The 23,245-nt window shown below is 42.4% G+C and overlaps 1 protein-coding gene and 1 long non-coding RNA gene across 2 annotated transcripts in view; one reads left to right on the top strand and one right to left on the bottom strand.

Moving 5' to 3' along the window:
• Positions 1 to 1,016: 1,016 nt before the first annotated feature.
• The window catches only part of LOC122240313, a 40,475-nt gene continuing 18,246 nt past the window's right edge, over positions 1,017 to 23,245 (bottom strand). Inside the window, exon 3 of the long non-coding RNA XR_006219818.1 lies at positions 1,017 to 1,227. This is a non-coding gene — a long non-coding RNA (uncharacterized LOC122240313). The remainder of the gene's footprint in view (positions 1,228 to 23,245) is intronic.
• Positions 2,191 to 23,245, top strand: part of LOC102948739 (cationic amino acid transporter 3-like) — a 58,586-nt gene continuing 37,531 nt past the window's right edge. Inside the window, 3 exon segments of the mRNA XM_042991867.1 lie at positions 2,191 to 2,387; positions 3,629 to 3,761; positions 9,657 to 9,812. The gene's annotated coding sequence lies outside the window, so the exon portion shown is untranslated.

The raw sequence follows: 23,245 nt of genomic DNA, 5'->3' as shown, positions 1-23,245 counted from the left end.
TCCACTAAGACTGTGCTTCAGAATGGTGACCCCAGTTACACTCCCACCAGGAGTGTGTGATAGTTTGTATCTTCTCATCCAATTCTCACATTGGTTCAGTAAGAGAAGTCAAGTAAATTTCCTTGTAGATGCGGAAACTGAGGCTTAGAGAGATTAAGCAAATTACCCTAGTTTACGTAGTCAAGCAGAACCAGGGCTCAAATTCAAAATTTCTGACATAATGTTTATTGCTCACACCACTGTAGTACCCATCACTACCTCTTCCAGAAATAAGATGAGACATCTGCAGGTAAAGATACTATTGTCATTGTTGTTGTTGTAGTTGTGATTGTTGTTGTTGTTGTTGTTGTTGTTGTTGTATTTGAGCCTTGAATTTTCAATGTGTGGTCTAACTCAGTAACCTTAGGCCCCACAAGTATTTAGCACCAAGGAATAAGGCTAGAGAAATAATCACGGGTCAGATGATGAAGGGAAGGAAGGACTAGGAAGGAAGGGCAGTGGGGCATCAGTGAAGGGTCTGAAGCCTGGCGTTGGTGGGGGCGGGGGTGGGTACATCAATTACATTCATAGAGCAGAAAATATTCCATGAATTAAGAAGTTATTCTCCTTATCTATCTTGCATGCTCGTTAGTAAATCATAACATTGAAACTGGTGGGTGGCAAATAAGGAATCTAGATGGATTTGTAAACAGGTCTGAACTGTAACCCAAGGGTTCCTTTTGATCATCTACAGAGAAGACTTTTCAATTTTAACTTGACCTTTCTCTCTTTAGAAGCCTCTGACATTTCTTTAAATTCTTTCAAAACTAAAGCCCGAATATGGAGGAGAGCGTGGGCTATGACTTTTTTCCCTCTGTTCTCCAGAGCCTTTTTTGGGGCATTGTTGTCAATTGTTCATCCAAAGCTTTGTTTTCCTTGTGGAGCTGATCATTTGAACAGCAGCAAGGGAGTAGGGGAAAAGAAGAACCACATGCAGCGTTCATTCATTAAGAATGTATATTTGTTATATTCAGACCATGGTATGAATGAGTTAAAAATAACTCTTTGTGAAAAATTAGTATGGAGTTCCAAGTGAGTATTTTAATACAAGCTCATAAAGCAGGGCAGCTTGCTGCTCTCCCGGTCTCCAGGCTGCTGGAAGCTGACATCACAGATGGTGCAGGGTGTTTATTGAGCACAGGGTAGCCAGTGAGGAGACTGTCTGCAGAAGTGAGCTCATCTTCTCTCCTAGAAGTCAGACAGGAGGAGACAGAAGGAATTGTTTTGATTGTGAGCTACTTCTTTCCTCTCTACACATCACACTTTCACAATTGTAGACATACAACCGTAGTGAACTTTTTCCTGGTTGCTATGGGTAAAGTTCATTTAAGGTCAGAATGCATGCACACACACACACACACACACACACACACACACACAAAGGCTGTTTTGGCTCTTCTCCCTTCTTAGTAATGGACCTTTGGTTTAATGCTGCACCTATTTCTCCAGTGTTTTCTTATCAGACAGCCTGTTCTTTTTCTTCTTGCAGGTAGTTATGAAGGCCTTGCCTCTTTCTCCCTCTTCCTCCCTCTTCCTCCCTTTTTGCAGTGTCCTGTGGGCCTAGGTGTATAAAGGGAAGGGTTGGACTGTACTTTCTTTGCCATCAGTACAACTAAACAGTTAATGCAGAATGAGGAGAAAGGGAACCAAAGTGACATCCAAACTTGCTACTGATTTCAGGGCTAAGAGTTTAAAGACCAGGAGACCAAATTTGTATTTTAAATTCAGATGATATTTTTAAAAATGGTTCTGTAATTGCAACAAGGTCCACTAGTCTATAATTAATGTGTCATAACTCGAACTCAAGCACCAAGCAAACATCCCACGTGTGGATTATTGCACATTATATGCATTCCTTCTTGTGTCTTACAGCTTAATTAGTACATGAAGCTACATCAGTTAGGGGAACCCAAATGGGAAGATATCATGTGGTGTGTAAAAAGGGAGAATGTTGGGAGGTATTCAACCCTTTTTTCTGGGAGGAGAAAGCAGGGTTGATTTTTCTATGATGTCTTTTGTGTCAGTTTCTGTGATATTTGTGCTGCAACAAGTGACATGGGATTTCTGAGCTTTGGTCGGTTGGTTGAACACCTTTGTTCAGTAAATATTTATTGTTTTTCTAGGCTTTAAGGAGGGATAGCACATAGAAGAAAAAATATGAAGCAGTAGCTGTGAAGCCTGAGCAATGGAACCTGGCAGCCCCAACCCAACTCAGTTTAACTCAGCCTCATCAAACCTGATCCCAGACTCATGGCACCTGAACTTGCTGCAGCTCTCTGATCCCAGAATCCTCTTCAATTCCAGCTAGAATGTTGTGTCTGGCACTTCGCAGATTTGGTCAAAAGCTGGTACGCAGACATATGCTGAAGGAATACACGGCCGATATGGGCCCTGACAGAAGACTGACCACCCTAGATTTAGTGGCCCTGGGTGTGAGCTGCACAGTGGGTGTAGGTATATATATACTGGCTGGTGAGGTGGCTAGAGATAAAGCAGGACCATCCATCGTGATCTGCTTGTTGGTGGCCGGCCTATCTTCTGTGTTGTCTGGGCTGTGCTATGCAGAGTTTGGTGTCCAGGTTTCCTATTCTGGCTCTTCATATCTCTACAGCTACGTCACTCTAGGTGAACTCTGGGCTTTCATCACTGGCTGGAACCTCATCATCTTCTTTGTTGCTCATACAGCCACTGTGGCCCGGGCTTGGACCTTAGCTTTCGACAATCTGCTTGGGAACCAGATATCTCAGACCCTGCATGAGAGCATCTCACCAAATGTTTCCCAGGTCCTTGGAGAAATTCTAGGATTCATTGTTGTGGGCCTTGTGTTGTTGCTCATGGAATTGTTGATTCTGAGGAGTAGTTGGATTTTCCTGGTTTCCAAAGTGGTCATATTGCTGAAACTTTTGACCCTCAGTTTTGTCATCATTGCTGGCTTCATTAAGGGGGACCTGCACAACTGGAAGCTCACAGAAGAGGACTACATAAAGGCTGGACTCAATGACACCTCAAGCTTAGGCCCTCTGGGCTATGGAGGATTTGTGCCTTTTGGCTTCAAGGGGATTCTCCGTGGAGCAGCTACCTGTTTCTACTCATTTATAGGTTTCACTATTATTGTTACCAGAGTCGAAGAAGCCCGAAATCCCCAGTATTCTGTCCCCATGGGCATTGTTATTTCACTGTTCATCTGCTTTTTGATGTATTTTGGTGTCTCTTCAGCACTTACACTTATGGTGCCTTACTACCAGCTCCAACCTGGGAGCACCTTGCCTGAGGCATTTCTCCATGTTGGCTGGGCCCATGCCTGCTATGTTGTAACTTTTGGATTCCTCTGTAGTCTTTCCATCAGCATCTTTGGCTTTATGTTCCCCATACGTAATCTGATATACATGATGACACAGGATGGGCTCCTGTTCCCTGTCCTTGCCAGGATCCAAACTGGCACAGACATCCCCATCGTGGCCACTGTGATCTTGAGCATTATTGCAGCCATCATGGCCTTCTTCTTTAGACTCACTGATCTTGTGGACCTCATGTCAGTTGGGGCCCTGCTAGCTTACTCTTTGCTGGCTACTTGTGTTCTCATCATCAGGTATCAGCCTCAGAGGAGGACTGGAGGAAATGAAGCAGAGGTGCAGGAGGAGAATGGACCTGCAGCAGAGAAGCTGACTCTACAGGGACTACTTTTTCCAGGCGGCTCCACCCCCACTCCACTCTCTGGCCAGGTTGTCTATGTTTGCTCCTCACTGCTTGTTCTGCTGCTCACTCTTCTTTGCCTGGTGCTGGCCCAGTGGCCAGTTCTGCCTTCTGGAGACCCAGTGTGGATTTCAGTGGTTGTGGTGCTCCTGGTGCTCATCATTGGGATCACTGGGGTCATCTGGAGACAGCCGCAGAACTCCAGTCCCCTTCCCTTTAAGGTCCCTGCTCTGCCTCTCCTCCCACTACTGACCATCTTTGTGAATGTTTGCCTTATGATGCAGATGACAGCTGACACCTGGGCCCTGTTTGGTGTCTGGATGCTGATTGGGTTTGCTATCTACTTCAGCTATGGGATCCAGCACAGCCTGGTCAATTAATCCCACTTCAATTAAGGTCAGAAGTGTACACCTTGAACTCATTAGTGCCAGTACAGATTTGGCTTGGCATCATCACACGTGAGTGCAGTCAGGTCCCCCTGCATAATATGGAGAGTACTCTTGAGCACATGGAAAGCTGGGTCTCCATGGAATGGTGGTAGGGGAAAGAGCTCTGTGTGTATTGTGTAGTGAAGAATGTGTCTTCTCCTCCTATTTTTTTCTTTTTTTTTACTTGTGTACTTTTCAATTGTGTCTGTACTGCATACTGACTTTAAACAAGTTATTTTTAAAAGAAACTAGAAAAAATGTTTTTGTTTTCTTTGGGTAAATATCCAATAGCAGAAATACTGGATCATATGGTAGTTCTATATTTAATTTTCTGAGGAATTTCCATACTGATTTCCATAATGACAGCAACAATTTACATTCCCACCAACAGTACATGAGGGTTCCTTTTTCTCCATATCCACACTAACACGTTATTTCTTGTTTATTTTTATTTTAGCCATTCTGACAGGTGTAAAGTGATATCTCATTGTAGTTCTAATTTATACTCCCTGATGATTTGTGATCCTGAGCATTTTCATGTGTCTGTTTGTCATCTAGTATCTCTTCTTTGGAAAATATTTATTTAGGTTCTCTGTCTACCTTTTAATGGATTATTTGGCCTTTTGGTTTTGAGTTGTGTAAGTTTTTTATATATTTTAGATATTAACCCCTTATTAGATATATCATGTGTCCTGTGGCTAATTTGGTTTTGGATAAAAGAAGAAACCCAAGAAAAAAAGTGAAAGGGACTGAGCTGGGAATGCTCAGTGCTGTCTCTTTAACTCACTAAAGTCACAGTGAAGGGGGTGGAGAAAGACAAGGAATAGTCCTTTGCTTAGTGGTGCTCAAACTTCAGTGGGTGTCACCTCACCTGGAGGGCTTGTGGAAACACAGATTGCTGTGCCCAGCCTCCAGCTTTTGGAATTCAGTAGGTCTAGGTGGGACCCAGAACTTGTACTTCTAAGGAGTTCCCAGGTGTTGTTGATACTGCTGGCCAGGGACCACGCACAGAAAACCAAAGCTCCAGCTGAAGCCCGTCCACATATAAAGATGAAGTGAGAGAAACCAAGGTACCCTTTGAACACTTACCTTCATTTAATGAAATAATCAGATTAAAATACCATCACTAATCCTTTCACAATGGAGAAATCATAGTGAATAATTGCATAATGTTTATGTTATCAAATCACCACCACAATGTACATGTTAAAAACCTAACAATTTTATATATCAGTTATAAATCAATAAAGCTGAAATTAAAAAAAAAAAAGAAATACCACAGGTATCTGTGTATCTTTGTTTTCTGTATATTGTTCCTGATTTTAGATGACAGGTAAGGAGTGTTTCTTGTTCACACCCCCAGAGCATCCAGCTGGGACCAGGCACATAAGCAGCATTAATAAATTCATGTTGAATCGAGTCTTACACATTTCCTTGGTACAGAAAATTCTCCTTCCTTTCAGGCTAGCACTGTGATACTCCTTTAACTATCTTCAGAAAGACTTCCTTAACAAAGTATTTCTCTCCATGCTGAACTTTAAAACAGTATCTAGATCTGTACCCAGCATCTAGAACTGTACCCAGGCATGTCTAGTTTTGCCTTTGTGTGACTATGTCTGAATTCTCATGACTGTCCTGTCTGTTCCATCAGAGTAGAATCTTGCTCAGGGCAAGGAGTAGGTTTTTCCCTTCCTGTAGACCCAATAGTGAAGAACAAGATTGTTGATTCAAAGAGGAACAGAGAAAATACAGCCCTGGGGCAGGAGAATGCTTGACATAACTCTGCCTGTTCCTGCTCCATTCATTCCCATGGAATGTGGGGAGGGGATATAAAAACTATTAGAAGTCTCAGCCAGTTCTACCTGACTCCAAGGACTCCCTGAAGATGAGACTGGCTCTGCCATGGGCACAAAAGGAATCTTTCTTGAAGCAGTTTTACAGTTGGCATAGAAGGGCCAGTGGCTTTCTATTGTATTTATGTATGGGGCCTGCTCTGGGCAGGAGGGATAGAAAGCTACTTTCTTACTTGTAGAATTTCTCATCTTCCCAACAGGGAGTAGATGACTGCCTGCTAGAGGCAGGATTACCCATATACTTACTAAATGCTTTAGATCTTTTTTTTGAGAGACTGGTGCAAAAATCTCATGAGAGAATCTAAGATGCTTTGGGGAGAGAGATTGTACACCCCAAACTGGGGAGAAGAACAAACTGAAATATGAGGCATTAGTGATTAGATAGGTAGTGAGGCATCATTACTTTGGAAGGGAAAGTACAAGTAGAAACTGAAAAAGATGTATTGGTCAAGAGGATGCACATGAAGGAATTTGGGAAAGAGGGATAAGTTATAAAAGAAATGGGACAGTATTCTGAGCTACACGGACCTTTAAGACATGAAAGAATAAGACTCTTGTGAGGGATGTGTGTTTCCACACTTGAGGGGAATTTATGAGCCAGGTTTACATTGTGTATTGTGTCATGGAGTGAGATTAATCAGGAAGGGATCAGGCATGATTCTCATTGCCATCTGGAGGACAAAAGACAGACGGATGTGGACAGATAAACTCTTTGTGGAAGATAGTTGTAGCAACTGCTACAGTCATGTAGATCCTGGTCTTCAAAATATGGTCCATGGACGAATAATGTGTGTGTCATCTGGGAGCTTGTTATAAATGTAGAATCTCAGGCCCAACCCAGACCTACTGAATCAGAATCTGCATTTTTAACAGGCTCCCAGATGATGTCTATGCTCTTTCAGGTTTGAGAAGCACTGGCCTTAGATGATTGATGACAGATGTCTGGTCTCAGATGAGCACTATGGAAGGTCTGAAAACTTTGGAATTGGGAGCACAAGAGGAGGGACCTAGACTGAGAAAATTGAATTTGGGGAAGAGGGAAAAGTGTGGGCCTTGGCTGCCCTCCTGTCCCCAGGCCTTCCACACTAATCATTGTGCCAGGGTTTGGCACTCTGCCCACTTTGAGAAAATGCCTGCTGTGCCTATGCTGGAGTCTGCCTGGCCCTCAGGGCTCCTCTGGGGCAAGAACTGGTGGGTCAGGACCACTGCCAATTCTGTTTCCCCTACTTCATATGATGGCCTGAAAAGGACTGGGGAGATCATAGTAGTCATGATCGGCCTCAGGGTTGTACTGTCCCTTCATCAAATGAGTGATAACTTAATGACTATAATTGAGGAGGCCATGGAGGTTGGAGGATTGAAATAGGAGTTCTTAACTATCCTGGTAATTAGGGTACTTTCTTCTATTAAAACTTTAAGAGAGTACCAATGAATGACTCCAGGAGGGGTTATGTTCTGGTAGGGACCAAGTTAAAGATTTTAAGGGATCTTTTGATGATTTTTAACCAGTTAATAACAAACTATATGAGAGGTATAATTACAGAGACCCAGACCAATAGGCAATGCAACAATGTTCCCAGGTGTGCATTTCAGAATAGTCTTAAGCTTTTGAGAGTTTGTGTACCTCATTCCCAATCATAATCAGTGATAAAGAGAGGCCAATATTTTAAGGAAAACAGATTGACATTGGACATAAGGAAGAATTTCTGAGATTACAGGGTGACAAGGGAAGATGGGAGGGAGTAGGCTCTCTGTCCATGCACATGGCTGTCTCACTTGGGTTTGGGATGTCTCAGATGATCTCCTTCCCAGAAATAGGGAAGTGTACAAAATGAATTCTCAAAATCTTTTTTATCCCAAGAATTCTCTGGTCAACTTCTTTTTAAAATTTTGTTTATGTTTTATTTATTTTTGAGATCAAGAGAGACAGAGCATGAGCAGGGCAGGGGCAGAGAGAGAGGGGAAGACACAGAATCTGAAATAGTCTCCAGGCTCTGAGGTGTCAGCACAGAGCCTGACGTGGGGCTCAAACACACAGACTGTGAGATCATGACCTGAGCCGAAGTTGGACGCTCAACCGACTGAGCCACTCAGGTGTCCCTCCGGTCAACTTCTTAAATGAAAGACTGGTGTAACTGTGTAGTTTATGTAAGGTGGTATAGCACGGGAATAATAAAAGAAGAAAAAAAAGCAATCTTATTAGAGCATTGAAATCTGCTAAAAATTGTAAAACAGAGCTTGGATTTCGGATAATAAGTTACATGTTATGGCTCAAATAAAAGTATTAGGTTTTCATATGCTCCTCTCCATGTGTTTATCTTGTCTCATTGATGAGATTTAAAAACCTCACAGGGACAAGAAAATCTCTTTTATGTATTACTTCTTTACATATCCAATATCCACAACGTGATGATGAAAATATGGCTATCATTTCCTGACTACTATGCCCTATACTTTGTTCCAAACATTTTACATAATCACCTACTTAATACAAAAGTTAAATGAGTTGAGTCCCATTATGCTCATTTTTTTAAAGTTTAAAGTAAAGCTGAGAGAAATGCAAAGTGCAATGAAGCAACTTCTGGAAAGTGAGTAGTGTAGCTAGGATTTGCACCAAGTTGGAGGAAACCTCATACCACTAGTCCCTGAGCTATACTCTGCACTGAGTAGCAGCTCAAAAAGAGATATGTGATCACTGAAACTTGATGGCATAGAGATAATTGAAAGACAGTGGATAGTTCCAAACAGTTAATGATGAAAAAACAATTTCTATTTGCTTTGTGGCCTGTAGTTAGAGAGACACTTCATGTCACATGCAAGCTTATAGTCGCACATTCTCTCATTCACCTTTACTGTGCCCCATCCTGTAATCAGGAGTTGGAAAAAGGGAGAGGCTGGGTGTATTATACTCATAAAGCACCACATTGAAAGTTGTGTGTGCTGCTTATATGGACATATGATATTGAATTTGAGTGGAAATATTCACCAAGGATATTCACATATTTTTTAGAATATTTGGGTATGATATGTGCATGTGTATGTTCGTGCACGCAAGCACGTGTGTGTGTTTGTGTGCACACAAATGCTGAAGGACTTCATCCAGCTATAAGGAACTAGCTGCCTTCTTTCCCTGGTCCTGCTTTGTGTGTTTGCACCTAACCCGATATTTACTTTTCATCCCCTTTCAAGAGAACCTCAATGAGTTTTCATTCTGGGAAGTTTATGGCAAAGATGGTGGGCTGCTTTGGAGCCCCTATAAATCTACAATCAGTAGTGGTTTGAAAGAAGAAAAAAGAAAAAGAGAAACAGCCTCCACAATGCAATCCCCTCCTGTCTTTTACTTTCTAGCCTAATACACAGCTGCCCTTGTATGTACACCACTCATGTAACAAGCTCTTGTCTCCTAGAACCCCTCATGGAAAGTACTAAGAGAAGACATTTTATTTACTTCTTTGGTACCAAGTGGGACTTTCCATTTGAGCCATCCCAGAAAGAGCAGAATTAAAAATTATACTAATTAAGGATTCTAGAGTTGAGATTGTGAGAAACTGGTTATTTGTGGAACTAACTTCATAGAAAGCAATGAGCTTTGACAAAAGCAAGGTTGATAAGAGAAGTTGAGTGTCTCTGTTTACTTCTTTAGAAAACCTGCAGCAAAGCTCCTGGAAGCAGAAGGCAGGATGATCTGCACGTGGTGTGAAGGCAGAGGCAGCACAGGAACCCGCTCTCCCAAGTGGGTGGGAAAGATGCTGGTCCTTGTCTCACGGAGTCAAAGAATGCATCTCATGGTCGAAAAAGAGTGAGTGAAGCTATAGAGTTTATTGAGGGAAAGTATAAAGTTCTCAAGAGTGAGAGGGGTCCCGACTGGGTAGCCGCCAAGGATTTCTGTCTCTGACTTTTTATTGGGACATTATCAGAAAGTTTGTGAGACTCCACACATGGCACCTAGCCCAGGCAGGTCTGGAATACGTTTATCCTTTTTGTTTTTTGTTTTTGTTTGTTTTTTTCCAAATCCCATGGCTTCTTCAACTTCCCACTTGCAGCTGCAGCCTGCCTCCCTGAGGATCCCTTATCTCTCCCTGCCTAATGTTAACCCTTTCCCCACTCATTCCTCCCTCTGGAATAGGGCCCCTGACTGCTGTCAGGGAACAGGGACGATGACCACTCTGGCTTCTTCAAACTGACAAGGGACTGTGTAGGGGTACGGTAGTCAGAGTCTACCCAAGGGTTGGTCGAGTGGTCCACAGGATGGTTCCACAGGAAGGTTGGCAGGCATAAGGTGGCACAAACATTGGCAGACACAAAGATAAAGACACGAAGATTATATTGACCAATAAGATGCCATCTTTAAGATACTGTCCTCAGTTTCCAAACCAGTTAAACAATCCAGGAGAGACTCTGACTTTGTCCAGTTGTGCCCAAATGTCATCTATCAGTTGTGAGACTTTATGGGAATTACTGGTTATATTGAAACAACACATGTGAGGGAATCTCTCACAACACAGGTGATGGAAGATCAGTAAGTAATCAATGGAGCTCAATTATCCAAGAGTCCTTCCCTGAATTCACTTAATTTTTTGATTTAAAGAATTTAATGCTTGTGAGGTGTCATTTAGAGTTCTGCTGAGTAAGCAGACAGTTTGCTTTATTTCTAGGTGTTAAACTTTTCCAAGGGCCAGGAGTCGTACCAGAGAAAGAGCCAACGCAGTTGGTTACCATTATTACTTTGCAAATTTTTAGGTAAGCCAAACCTGGGTATTATTTTATAAAACAGAGCTTTCATTACTTTTTGTGCCTTTTTTGTTTTGCAGGTGAAGGCCTGTACCCAATTAGTAAAAATATCAACTCATACCAACAGATGTTGGAACCCCTTTGACCTTTGCATATGAGTGAAATCAAAATGTCAGTCTTCCTCTGGATAGGTTCCAATTCCTTGATTACCTTGGAGAGCAAGTCTGTGGTTGAGAGGATTGTTTCTAATACAAACTTCACAGGCTACTTCTTGTTGAACTGTCCTTAACAAAATTTTCCCAGTAAACATCCTTTGGGCCATTTGATAAGTTTTATCCCTCCCTAAATGAAAGGCTGGATGTAGTGCTTAATGATCATCTAGCTCTGTGAGCTAGGTAACAATAATTGCCCTGCTCTGTTTGTAACTATCCTGAGGGCTGAATACAGTGTCCATGTGTCAGACCCCAGTTCATTTCCTTAGGAGAATAGGTGGGATTGAGTCCTCTAATTGATATAGTGGGCGAGATATTTTCCTGAACCCTGGTATCCACAGCCTACAATATACCGTAATTCTAAAACTCCACACAATTGTTCATCTGTCATCAGGCTAGTAATGCTATAGTCTCTAATTCAGTTATAATGCCCCTTGCTAGCAAGGGAGTGTGGCTCTCTGGCATTATCAAGAAAGAGTGAGAAAAAGTTAGGTTTCCCCATATACATCCCAGAGGCTGAGAGAAAAATTTAGTCATAAGTTTTCTGGGGATGTCTCTAATTGTTATGCTGCATTTGGATAGTTGGCCTGGAGTGGAAAGGAGGACAAAAAAGGTGTCTCCATTATTAAGAAGTAAATCAACTGGTTTTTCTTCTACATCCAGAGTTACCCAAGGCTCTGGGTTTCCAATGGACAGTTGGTTTAGGGGAACCACCATGAAGAGCCCGAGGCCCCATCATCCCCTTTCAGGGACACTGGTTATCTGAGCCCTCAAAGATAGAGGGCCCCAAGGGCAAACTTAAAGTGACTGTATACACATAGGGGCATTGTTTGTGGGGCTTTGACTTCCGTTGTCTCTTCTGAGGACATTTTTCTTTCCAATACCCTGAATGGCCACATAAATGGAATTTGGTGTCAGTACCTCGGGGAGTCTCGTCTGACATAGTACGTAAGGCTGTGACTAAGGCCTCTGATTTATTCTCAAGTTGTAATATTCCAGAGTCCTTCCAGGCAAATGCCAATTTTTGTATCTTCCTCTGAATATTTAGAGCTGATTGAGTGACAAATTTGTCCTTTAAAATTGTCTCAGTCTCAGGGGTGTCAGGGGAGATAGACACCCTTTGTCCTTAATGAGAACCTCCTTCAACCTCTCCAGGAAAGCCATTGGGCTCTCACTCTCTGTTTGTAAAATACTGGCTAATTTGGCATAATTTAAGGTTTAACCTTAGACCTCCTTAATTTCTCCAAAACACGAACTTGGAAGTGGTGACAATACCATTCCTCAATGGGATGGTCATAATCCCAATTAGGATCTTGGGATGGAACTATCTAGGCCCCAATAGGAAACTGGAAATTCCCTATAGGACCTCCAGTCCCATGATAATTAATGAGTTGCTCATCCCCCTATCTTCCAGCTGCTGCCAGAACCCCTTGCTTCTCTATCTCATTAAGAGTCTGTTTTAACAAAAACATTATATCTTTCCAGGTGAACACAAAAGCATATGTAATATTTTGAAAAGTCTCTATATACTTATTGGGATCATCATAAAATTTGCCTAGATTTCCTTTTATCTGTCTTAAATTGTGTAATGAAAAAGGTACTGGTAATCTTATCATAGTGGTACCTCTTTGTGTCCCTCCTTCGGGCACTCCATCTTCTTGTAGGGGAAACATGCCTGTTACATTATGGGAAGGGCCTGGATAAGGTGGGCAGCAGGGAGCAGATGTGCACATTTTTAAGTCTGGATATATAGACCGAGGACCCAAGGGGAAGGAGGTGGAGGTGAAAGACGACCCTCCTTCTTCTCTAGGTCTGCTTTGGTACAGGCAAAGGGCCCTTAATTGTTTCCCCTCCTGACTGCTGGACTTTGGAGAGTTGCCATTAAGTCGGGGTTGACCTTACATTGCTCATACCTACCTCGATTTTTTCTTAAGGTCCAAAAACACTGAACGTAGGGGACTTTTCCCCATTTCCCCCTCATGTTTGCAAAACAAGTCCAATTGTAGGATAGTATTATGATTGATACTTCCCTCTAGCAGGCAGTTTGTACTGGGGCCAAGCCTCAGTGCAAAAGAAAAAGAGTTGCTGTTTCTTCAGGGTTTGTGGATCAAAATCTTCCCAGTTTTTCAGAATGTACCCCAAAGGAGTATTGGCCTTGGTTGGGGACTTGCCCTTCTATAGGAAAAAGGAGGAAAAAGTGTCTTATATCTTAACTCTTATAGCTGGCCAGGAGAAACCTCATCTCCTGGCCCCACATTTTGGCTGGCTATGTTACTGTCAGCCAAAAGCCCTGTCAGTCTTGTGAGGTGCTGAGAGTAGTCACTCTTACCCAGGCTTGATCCTACCTTCAAGAGCTGACCAGTCTTTTCCAATTTCTCCTACCTCTCTGTTTCCCACCTGCAGGACTTTGAGGGTATTCACTGTGACCAAGCAAGACTCCCCCAGTTGTAGAAGGATGCACTAATTTTATTTTGCCCCAACAGTAATTCTCTTCACAAATATATTTCAAAAGGCTGGCAAAAACCATGTTTTGCAAGGAAAAATCTGCCACTGAGGGGTGCAAAAAGGGCCAAAATTGAGGTTTATCCTTCTGCCTTTTTCAGTAATACCCACATAAATATGTTCCAGCCCATGTGGATATCCATTTTAGAATATCTAGTTTGTTACAAATAGGCATACCCTGGGCTAAGTGTAGCAAAATGGCTCCTATGTATCCCAGTAAAAGCCCTTCTTCATATGCTATCCATTCCTCATATGGCACAGGCACCCATTCTTTTGTTAAGCAAAAACACCACAATGTGGAGCATTCGGAGGTCTGCAGCAAGGACATTGCCATGGTCTCCCAGTCTTCAGATCCAAGGAGGGGCAATTTCAACCAAGGCTTGAGCAAAACAACTCAAAAGGGTTTGTTGTCCTGCCCCTTTGGTTAAAATCATAGTTCTTGAAAAAGAGAGGGAAGATGGCGGCGTAGGAGGACGCTGGGCTCACCGCGCGTCCTGCTGATCACTTAGATTCCACCTACACCTGCCTAAAGAACCCAGAAAACCGCCAGAGGATTAGCAGAACGGAGTCTCCGGAGCCAAGCGCAGACGAGAGGCCCACGGAAGAGGGTAGGAAGGGCTGCGAGGCGGTGCACGCTCCACGGACTGGCGGGAGGGAGCCGGGGCGGAGGGGCGGCTTGCCGGCCAAGCAGAGCCCCCGAGTCTGGCTGGCAAAAGCGGAGGGGCCGGACGGACTGTGTTCCGACAGCAAGCGCAACTTAGCGTCTGGGAGGTCATAAGTTAACAGCTCTGCTCGGAAAGCGGGAAGGCTGGAGGACAAAGGGAGGGAGAGCTGCTGAGCCCCCGGATGGCAGAGCTCAGCTTGGCGGGGAACAAAGGCGCTCGCCAGCGCCATCTCCCCTGCCCATCCCCCAGCCAAAATCCCAAAGGGAACCAGTTCCTGCCAGGGAACTTGCTCGCTCCACGCAAACACCCAACTCTGTGCTTCTGCAGAGCCAAACCTCCGGCAGCGGATCTGACTCCCTCCCACTGCCACAGGGCCCCTCCTGAAGTGGATCACCTAAGGAGAAGCGAGCTAAGCCTGCCCCTCCAGCCCCCGTGCACCTTGCCTACCCACCCCAGCTAATACGCCAGATCCCCAGCAACACAAGCCTGGCAGTGTGCAAGTAGCCCAGATGGGCCACGCCACCCCACAGTGAATCCTGCCCCTAGGAGAGGGGAAGAGAAGGCACACACCAGTCTGACTGTGGCCCCAGCGGTGGGCTGGGGGCAGACATCAGGTCGGACTGCGGCCCCGCCCACCAACTCCAGTTATACACCACAGCACAGGGGAAGTGCCCTGCAGGTCCTCACCACTCCAGGAACTATCCAAAATGACCAAACGGAAGAATTCCCCTCAGAAGAATCTCCAGGAAATAACAACAGCTAATGAACTGATCAAAAAGGATTTAAATAATATAACAGAAAGTGAATTTAGAATAATAGTCATAAAATTAATCGCTGGGCTTGAAAACAGTATACAGGACAGCAGAGAATCTCTTGTCACAGAGATCAAGGGACTAAGGAACAGTCACGAGGAGCTGAAAAATGCTTTAAACGAAATGCAAAACAAAATGGAAACCACGACAGCTCAGCTTGAAGAGGCAGAGGAGAGAATAGGTGAACTAGAAGATAAAGTTATGGAGAAAGAGGAAGCTGAAAGAAAGAGAGATAAAAAAATCCAGGAGTAGGAGGGGAAAATTAGAGAACTAAGTGATACACTAAAAAGAAATAATATACGCATAATTGGTATCCCAGAGGAGGAAGAGAGAGGGAAAGGTGCTGAAGGGGTACTTGAAGAAATTATAGCTGAGAACTTCCCTGAACTGGGGAAGGAAAAAGGCATTGAAATCCAAGAGGCACAGAGAACTCCCTTCAGACGTAACTTGAATCGATCTTCTGCACGACATATCATAGTGAAACTGGCAAAATACAAGGATAAAGAGAAAATTCTGAAAGCAGCAAGGGATAAACGTGCCCTCACATATAAAGGGAGACCTATAAGACTCGTGACTGATCTCTCCTTTGAAACTTGGCAGGCCAGAAAGGCTTGGCACGATATCTACAGTGTGCTAAACAGAAAAAATATGCAGCCGAGAATCCTTTATCCAGCAAGTCTGTCATTTAGAATAGAAGGAGAGATAAAGGTCTTCCCAAACAAACAAAAACTGAAGGAATTTGTCACCACAAAACCAGCCCTACAAGAGATCCTAAGGGGAATTCTGTGAGACAAAGTACCAGAGACATCACTACAAGCATAAAACATACAGACATCACAATGACTCTAAACCCGTATCTTTCTATAATAACACTGAATGTAAATGGATTAAATGCGCCAACTAAAAGACATAGGGTATCAGAATGGATAAAAAAACAAGACCCATCTATTTGCTGTCTACAAGAGACTCATTTTAGATCTGAGGACACCTTTAGATTGAGAGTGAGGGGATGGAGAACTATTTATCATGCTACTGGAAGACAAAAGAAAGCTGGAGTAGCCATACTTATATCAGACAAACTAGACTTTAAAGGCTGTAACAAGAGATGAAGAAGGGCATTATATAATAATCACAGGGTCTATCCATCAGGAAGAACTAACTATTATAAATGTCTATGCGCCAAATACCCGAGCCCCCAGATATATAAAACAATTACTCATAAACATAAGCAACCTTATTGATAAGAATGTGGTCATTGCAGGGGACTTTAACACCCCACTTACAGAAATGGATAGATCATCTAGACACACAGTCAATAAAGAAACAAGGGCCCTGAATGATACATTGGATCAGATGGACTTGACAGATTTATTTAGAACTCGGCATCCCAAAGCAACAGAATATACTTTCTTCTCCAGTGCACATGGAACATTCTCCAAGATAGATCATATACTGGGTCACAAAACAGCCCTTCATAAGTTTACAAGAATTGAAATTATACCATGCATACTTTCAGACCACAATGCTATGAAGCTTGAAATCAACCACAGGAAAAAGTCTGGAAAACCTCCAAAAGCGTGGAGGTTAAAGAACACCCTACTAACGAATGAGTGGGTCAACCAGGCAATTAGAGAAGAAATTAAAAAATATATGGAAACAAATGAAAATGAAAATACAACAATCCAAACGCTTTGGGACGCAGCGAAGGCAGTCCTGAGAGGAAAATACATTGCAATCCAGGCCTATCTCAAGAAACAAGAAAAATCCCAAATATAAAACCTAACAGCACACCTAAAGGAAATAGAAGCAGAACAGCAAAGGCAGCCTAAACCCAGCAGAAGAAGAGAAATCATAAAGATCAGAGCAGAAATAAACAATACAGAATCTAAAAAAACGGTAGAGCAGATCAACGAAACCAAGAGTTGGTTTTTTGAAAAAATAAACAAAATTGACAAACCTCTAGCCAGGCTTCTCAAAAAGAAAAGGGAGATGACCCAAATAGATAAAATCATGAATGAAAATGGAATGATTACAACCAATCCCTCAGAGATACAAACAATTATCAGGGAATACTATGAAAAATTATATGCCAACAAATTGGACAACCTGGAAGAAATGGACAAATTCCTAAACACCCACACTCTTCCAAAACTCAATCAGGAGGAAATAGAAAGCTTGAACAGACCCATAACCAGCGAAGAAATTGAATCGGTTATCCAAAATCTCCCAACAAATAAGAGTCCAGGACCAGATGGCTTCCCAGGGGAGTTCTACCAGACTTTTAAAGCAGAGATAATACCTATCCTTCTCAAGCTATTCCAAGAAATAGAAAGGGAAGGAAAACTTCCAGACTCATTCTATGAAGCCAGTATTACTTTGATTCCTAAACCAGACAGAGACCCAGTAAAAAAAGAGAACTACAGGCCAATATCTCTGATGAATATGGATGCAAAAATTCTCAATAAGATACTAGCAAATCGAATTCAACAGCATATAAAAAGAATTATTCACCATGATCAAGTGGGATTCATTCCTGGGATGCAGGGCTGGTTCAACATTCGCAAATCGATCAACGTGATACATCACATTAACAAAAAAAAAGAGAAGAACCATATGATCCTGTCAATCGATGCAGAAAAGGCCTTTGACAAAATCCAGCACCCTTTCTTAATAAAAACCCTTGAGAAAGTCAGGATAGAAGGAACATACTTAAAGATCATAAAGGCCATTTATGAAAAGGCCACAGCTAACATCATCCTCAACGGGGAAAAACTGAGAGCTTTTTCCCTGAGATCAGGAACACGACAGGGATGCTCACTCTCACCACTGTTGTTTAATATAGTGCTGGAAGTTCTAGCATCAGCAATCAGACAACAAAAGGAAATCAAAGGCATCAAAATTGGCAACTATGAAGTCAAGCTTTCGCTTTTTGCAGATGACATGATATTATACATGGAAAATCCGATAGACTCCACCAAAAGTCTGCTAGAACTGATACATGAATTCAGCAAAGTTTCAGGATAGAAAATCAATGTGCAGAAATCAGTTGCATTCTTATACACTAACAATGAAGCAACAGAAAGACAAATAAAGAAACTTATCCCATTCACAATTGCACCAAGAAGCATAAAATACCTAGGAATAAATCTAACCAAAGATGTAAAAGATCTGTATGCTGAAAACTATAGAAAGCTTATGCAGGTAATTGAAGAAGATATAAAGAAATGGAAAGACATTCCCTGCTCATGGATTGGAAGAATAAATATTGTCAAAATGTCAATACTACCCAAAGCTATCTACACATTCAATGCAATCCCAATCAAAATTGCACCAGCATTCTTCTCGAAACTAGAACAAGCAATCCTAAAATTCATATGGAACCACAAAAGGCCCCAAATAGCCAAAGTAATTTTGAAGAAGAAGACCAAAGCAGGAGGCATCACAATCCCAGACTTTAGCCTCTACTACAAAGCTGTCATCATCAAGACAGCACGGTATTGGCATAAAAACAGACACATAGACCAATGGAATAGAATAGAAACCCCAGAACTAGACCCACAAACGTATGGCCAACTCATCTTTGACAAAGCAGGGAAGAACATCCAATGGAAAAAAGACAGTCTCTTTAACAAATGGTGCTGGGAGAACTGGACAGCAACATGCAGAAGGTTGAAACTAGACCACTTTCTCACACCATTCACAAAAATAAACTCAAAATGGATAAAGGACCTGAATGTGAGACAGGAAACCATCAAAACCTTAGAGGAGAAAGCAGGAAAAGACCTCTCTGACCTCAGCCGTAGCAATCTCTTACTCGGCACATCCCCAAAGGCAAGGGAATTAAAAGCAAAAGTGAATTACTGGGACCTTATGAAGATAAAAAGCTTCTGCACAGCAAAGGAAACAACCAACAAAACTAAAAGGCAACCAACGGAATGGGAAAAGATATTTGCAAATGACACATCAGACAAAGGGCTGGTATCCAAAATCTATAAAGAGTTCATCAAACTCCACACCCGAAAAACAAATAACCCAGTGAAGAAATGGGCAGAAAACATGAATAGACACTTCTCTAAAGAAGACATCCGGATGGCCAACAGGCACATGAAAAGATGTTCAACGTCGCTCCTTATCAGGGAAATACAAATCAAAACCACACTCAGATACCACCTCACGCCAGTCAGAGTGGCCAAAATGAAGAAATCAGGAGACTATAGATGCTGGAGAGGATGTGGAGAAACAGGAACCCTCTTGCACTGTTGGTGGGAATGCAAATTGGTGCAGCCGCTCTGGAAAGCAGTGTGGAGGTTCCTCAGAAAATTAAAAATAGACCTACCCTATGACCCAGCAATAGCACTGCTAGGAATTTATCCAAGGGATACAGGAGTACTGATGCATAGGGGCACGTGTACCCCAATGTTTATAGCAGCACTCTCAACAATAGCCAAATTATGGAAAGAGCCTAAATGTCCATCAACTGATGAATGGATAAAGAAATTGTGGTTTATATACACAATGGAATACTACGTGGCAATGAGAAAAAATGAAATATGGCCTTTTGTAGCAACATGGATGGAACTGGAGAGTGTGATGCTAAGTGAAATAAGCCATACAGAGAAAGACAGATACCATATGGTTTCACTCTTATGTGGATCCTGAGAAACGTAACAGAAACCCATGGGGGAGGGGAAGGAAAAAAAAAAAAAGAGGTTAGAGTGGGAGAGAGCCAAAGCATAAGAGACTGTTAAAAACTGAGAACAAACTGAGGGTTGATGGGGGGTGGGAGGGAGGGCAGGGTGGGTGATGAGTATTGAGGAGGGCACCTTTTGGGATGAGCACTGGGTGTTGTATGGAAACCAATTTGACAGTAAATTTCATATATTAAAAAATAAAAAAAAATCTTAGTTCTTTCTATCTTTTAGGACAGACAAAAGAGAAAAAAAAACCTTTGTTTACCTCTTTTTTTTTTTTTATCTAAAACAGACCAACAATCCAAGAAAACTTTGTCTTTTTAAGAGTAAAGCAGAATTTTAATCTTATAGCAGTGTCTTTTAAATCCATTTATTTTAACCTTAGTTCTGATCACACATAAAATTCCTTTACAAAGATTTCCCTTCACAAATCATCTATAACTTTCCTTTACTTTCATATTTTGACCTAAGCCCCTTTCCTACATACAACCAGTCTAATTTAGGACAAAATTACTTTTTTTTTAACCTTTGACAAAAATGTATTCCCATTCCTTATATCTTTCTTACATATCTCCTACTTTTCCACATACAGAGTTACTTTCCTAATTTCCATCAGTCTTAATTACAATTAGCAGAATTTTAACTTAGAAACCTTATCCTCCAATGAAAACTAAGTAGTAACCAATTGTGAACTGTTACATCATATATTTTTTATATGGCCAACTTATAAATCAATTAAGCATAAAGCACGTCTTTCAACAGACTTAAGTATCCTTAGTTTTTCTGCCATAAACCAAAACCACAAACCTGCGTTTGGTAAGCAATGCTTCAGCATTCCATTTGATTTAGAAAAGGCCTAAATGTCCAATAAATTCAATACAGTTTATCATCCAAGCAAAATGTTAAAGTTTCAGGTTACCAAAGACCCTGAAAGCTATGTTAACAATTACTCATGAAAACTTTGAGACAGACAAAATTACCATTATTTTGGGTCACTTTTTGTTGACAAATTGTAACAGAGATATTCATGAGCTTATTTGACCTTCATAAACCTAGGTAGAAAAAGTTTTATATATTTAATGCTGATAACTCTAAAGACATGTCTATCTTAATTAAACCAACAAATGTTAATTAGTCTAAAAACAGAATATGTTCCACCTGTGTCCAACTAAAAGTCAATCAACTTGCTCACCATTGTTAATTTTTACCTAGGGCACCAGTGAAGAAATCTAAAGTGGGAGGTGTAAACTAAGGTCGTGTTCTTTGCTCCTTGACAGTGAGGGGAGAAGGAGGAGCCCATGGTGCTGGAGGCATCCAGATAGTATAGGAGTCAGTTATGGAGGCTGCACCCATGGTGGTGCAGAAACAGGAGAAGGGAAGGGAAGGCAGTAGAGGTGAGGTACCATCAAGAAGCGGGGGCAGATAAAAGGCCCAATGGCAGAGAAAGAGTTCTCCTGGTATTAAAGCTTGTCAGCTAGGACAGATGAGCCAACAAGTGGAATTAGGCCATGTCAGGCCAGAGAAGACAGGGAAGTTCCCTGAAGCAAAAGGAGTTTCCCTGTCTGCTTGGGAATATTCCTTAAAGTCCCTGGCCTGAGGCAGACTAACCAGAGACAGTTGGCTCTAATCATCATAATCATTAACCCAGGGAATGAATGAGGGAGAAGCCCCCACATACAACTAGATTAACCAGAGTGTACTAGGAGAAACAGTGAGAGTATTAGAGTCCCCTTCATTAGGGATGGCCTGTGTTTTCTTCAGCAACCTAGATTAGGTTTTGGAACATTTCTGTGTGTTGATCAGGGTTGTCTGCAACTTTGCCCAGGTCCTTTTTATTTGCTTAGAATATTGCAGGGAAAATGGAACATGGACCTTCGTGGGGCCAAATTCACATTTCAGTCAATGGATACATTGAATGTGCCTTCCTTTCAGGGAAAAGATTTCTTCTCCCTTAGAAATCCTGGATAAGGAGGACATGAGGGTTTAACAGGTGGCCTTTCCTGAGGAGAGGCCTCAGGAGGCAAGACTGTAAGTACTCGCTCTTCTGTATCTCTTGAAGAGGCTGGGAGGTTGGCATCTATAAGTCTTACATAAGTCTGTCTGGTCCTGTAACGCAAAGACCTGTACATAGGGAACTTCTGACCATTTACCCTCTCTTCTACAATATAGATCTAACTGTAAGATAGTACTGTACTGAATACTTCCCTCAAGAGGCCAGGATTCTCGGGGCGCCTGGGTGGCTCAGTCAGTTAAGGGTCCGACTTCAGCTCAGGTCATGATTTCGCCGTCCATGAATTCGAGCCCCACGTCGGGCTCTGTGCTGACAACTCAGATCCTGGAGCTTGTTTCTGATTCTGTGTCTCCCTCTCTCTCTGACCCTCCCACGTTCATGCTCTGTCTCTCTCTGTCTTAAAAATAAATAAACGTTAAAAAAAATTTAAAGAGGCCAGGATTCTCCATCCTCCGGAAGATACTGAGGCCAAGCCTGGGAGAAAAAAAAAAAAAATCCATGCACTTCTTTTTGATCATTTGTATATCAAATCATTTCCAATTTCTCAGAACATGTTCCAGAGGAGTACCCACAGAGAATGGTTTGTTTCCCATCTTGTGATGCAGGTAGGAGTCAAGAACCTCAAGAACCTCTGTACCTGTTATATTAGAGAAGTGACTATGAAGGCATCCCAACATATTAGCTCTCCCCTTTAGAATCAAGACATCCCTTGATCTGCCTTCCCCAGGGTGAGAGAATGGCCTGACACCTTGGGTTGAAGAAGGATTGGGCCAGTGGAAGTAGCCATTGTGACCCACTGCTTCAGCCCATACACAACCCTTCTTCTCTCCTCTGGATCCTTCTAAATCTCTTAAATCTTTTTTTAATTTTTCTTTTAATGTTTGGGAGGAGCAGACTGCAAGCAGGGGATAAGCAGAGAGACAGGGAAAGACAGAATCAGAATCAGTCTCCAGGCTCTGAGCTGTCACCACCAAGCCCAACATGGGGCTCGAACCCACAAACTGTGAGATCATGAGCTGAGCTGAAGTCAGAGGCTTAACCAACTAAGCCACTCAGGTGCCCCTAAATCTCTTAAATCTTAAGGAGTTTGGTAAGGTTAGTGAATCAAGGTTTGTTATTTATAAAGATTATGGGTGCAAGCAAACCTGGGGTGACTATGAAGGAGGCTTCCCTGGGCCATGGCCCCCAGGGCTGGTCTCCATTCTTTTACATCTCAGGTGTCCAGTGGAAACCATAGGGCAGGTGCAGAGCACTTGCATTGCCAGTCCTTATGTGCGTCCCCCAGATGAACCTTTCATGTAACCAAGCCCCTGATGACCTCATTCTTTGGAGCTCCCTTGATTGAGCCCTCATTTCTTGGTCGTACTAATTTTCTCACACCCCCAACCCATGGAATCTAGCCCATAACTCAATTATTTCTTCACCTCACCCCCAAGCATCTTTCCTTCCTGGATGCCTGATGTCCTATCAGCCAACAGGTCCCAATTATTAAGGTTCCCACTGCTATTGTGCACAAAGGCACTGGTGGTAGATCTGTGCTCCTGTTTTTAATGTCCAAAACCCAGGGGATACAGAGGGATGAATCTGCTGATATTTGAAGCCTAGAAT

The sequence above is a fragment of the Panthera tigris genome, chromosome B4, assembly GCF_018350195.1.
Source record: "Panthera tigris isolate Pti1 chromosome B4, P.tigris_Pti1_mat1.1, whole genome shotgun sequence".
NCBI lineage: Eukaryota > Metazoa > Chordata > Mammalia > Carnivora > Felidae > Panthera > Panthera tigris.
Note: the sequence above shows the minus strand (reverse complement) of the source record. Positions and strands in the feature narration are given on the sequence as shown.